Genomic DNA, 2,835 nt, shown 5'->3' on the forward strand with positions numbered 1-2,835 from the left:
TCTCCTCACTTTGCCTGGCTCTTCCACATTTCCACATTATCCAAGCCTTGCCTGATACATCCATTTATTCTACCTACTGGCTGCCAGTTCTGCTCCTTCCTACTGGCACCATCCCCAGTCTCTTATCTCTAATTTTTGGAGTTTGGGTTGCTTTTTTTTCTCCTTGATTCTACAATGTGGCTCTTTATCCAGCTTTCATTATTCCTCCCCTTTCATTCCTGCCCCATGACTCCCTTGGTTCTTATGGGATTTCCCTGCCCATTTCTCCCTGTATTCCACTGAAGCTCAGAATTCCCTGGACTGATCATTTTTTCTTAGTTTAAAAGATATAATTTCTACATATTTCCCATATTTTTAATTTCTCCTCTAGTTCTAGCCACCAGTGTTCTCAACCAACCAACTTTAGATGCTATTAAAATACAAATCCCATCATTTCTTTCCAATTCCCACCCACATTACCCTCTAGTCCCACTCCTGTACCCCTTCTATCCAGAAATGCTGTGTTTATCTGCTTCTATTCCCATTAACCTCTGTCTTCCCAGAGGTTGTCCTGGTTTGCCCATATTCTTCCTGTAGTTCAGAATGTTTGTTAGCGCTTGTTTTTTTCCTTCCCCCCCCCCCCCCCCCCCCCCTTTTTTTTTAGCTTTCCATAAAGGGATAAATCCAGACAGCATTTGAGGCAAGCAGGAAAAGTTGTTTCAGCAGCAAAAAAATTTTCTTCCTTTCAAAGGTACAAAAATATGAAGGCTGAAACCCATTTCTTCACAGAATCCTGGAGTGGCTGAGGTTGGAAGGGATGCTGGGGGTCATCCAGTCCCACCTCCGTGGTACCTGAGTGCCCAGGACCATTTCCAGATGACTTTTGGATGTCTCCAAGGATGGAGACTCCACAGCCTCTCTGAGCAGCCCATTCCAGTGCTCATTCACCCTTCTTTTTGTCTTTTTGTTTAATATCAGTGAATTTCTGACTTGCCCCCACCTAGGAAATAGAAGAAGTTTTTGCTAATTTCAAATGAAGCTTTTCCTGGAAAAAATGCAGAACGATTGCAGGCAGTGTTGATGGGGTTGGTCTTATCCCTGGGCAGGCCTCTACTCCTACCCCATGCAAATCCAAGGATCCTGAAGTACTCAGCAAACACTGAGCACACAAAGATATGATTGTCCTTGGGGTAACATTTTAACTAAAGGGTCAGAGAAAGTACCAGCGATGACGTGATTTGGTTTATAAGCAGTAAAAAGTCCATAAAAGCAATGGCACACCCAAGGAGAATTTGCATTAAATATTTTGCATGTTCTGATAAAAAATATCAGGGTCAAAATAGAAACACTCTTAGATCTTTATATCTTTCCAGGATCTTAACTTGGCTTTATTCCCAGGAACCTGAAAGACAAATCCCACGTTCTCCTCTGCCTGGGATATTTGCACTATCAGGCACTGGAATCAGAATTGCTGATAAAAGTACTTTTTTGCTGTTTTCATTCCTGTCATGGTGAGACACTTTTTGACCAGATCACTAAATGTTCTGCTTTGCTGTTTCAGTGGATGAGGCGACACAGTGAATCCCAATATCCCTGTTAGCATTCATCTGCTTTAAATAGCAAATACCCCACAGTTTGGTGTCTCCCAGCTGGGAATAGTCAGTCAGGTGACTTAGCCCAGACAACTTTGACTTTTTGATATCTTCTGGTAGATGTCCAACCCCTCTCCTGGGAGATAGCTGTGAAAAAAACTGGAAAATCCAGTGCAAGGTGACCGAGGCGGTGAGGGGGGTGAGGCGGACATCAGGTGGGGGGAGATGAACTTCTTTAATCTGGGAAAGAGGAGAGGAAAAAAGTGAAGGGGGCAATTGTGAGAAACAGGTTAATCACGGGAGGGTCTCTTATTTCCAGATCCTTCAGAAAGGCACATCCAGTGACACTTCCATCACACTTCAAGGATCCATGTCTCAGTTTGCTCATGAGCCACACTGGGTTTTAATAGCTCTGGAAGAGTTTTTTTATTACTTTGGAAGATTGTACCGAGTGTGGTGCATATTTGTTGGTGAAAAAGAAATGATTATTCTGAACCCATTGCCTGATCATTTCACTAAATTCCCCTTGTCCGATATCATTTGGCTTTTTGTGCTCTAAAGCTGCTCCTCATCTTTGATCTCTTGTTGACTCGGACTTCAGGGCCTTCAGTAGAGCTCTTGTGATGGCTCTGAATGAACTCAGTAGACGTGGGTGAGTAAGCACACAAAGCCACAGAGAACAACAGGGACTTGCAGGAATAACAAAGGGTTATACACTCTGGAAATCCAACTGTTGAACAGATTGTTTTTGGGAAGGGAGGAAGGTCTGAACCCTGGTAAGTCAACAGCTGAGATAACTCATCACCAGAGAGGGGAATTCACAGAACATCACACAAAGAATTCTCTTCCTGTTGCATTCCAGGAGCAAAATAGATTGTGTCTAGGGAGCAGCCCGAGGTAACTCTGGACATCTCATGCACATTGAAGATGTGACCTAAAGTTTGTCATTGCCAGTCAACAAAGGCCTCTGACGGACATGGAGATGCTTCAAGGGCTGGAGCCCCTCTGGAGGCAGGCTGGGAGAGCTGGGGGTGTTCACCTGGAGAAGAGAAGGCTCCAGGGAGACCTCAGAGCCCCTTCCAGGGCCTAAAGGGGCTCCAGGAGAGCTGGAGAGGGACTTTGGACAAGGGCTGGAGTGACAGGACAAGAGGAAATGGCTTCCCACTGCCAGAGGGCAGGGAGAGATAGGATACTGGGAAGGAATTACTGGCTGTGAGGGTGGTGAGGCCCTGGCACAGGGTGCCCAGAGAAGCTGTGGCTGCTC

This window comes from Corvus hawaiiensis, chromosome 22, assembly GCF_020740725.1.
Source record: "Corvus hawaiiensis isolate bCorHaw1 chromosome 22, bCorHaw1.pri.cur, whole genome shotgun sequence".
NCBI lineage: Eukaryota > Metazoa > Chordata > Aves > Passeriformes > Corvidae > Corvus > Corvus hawaiiensis.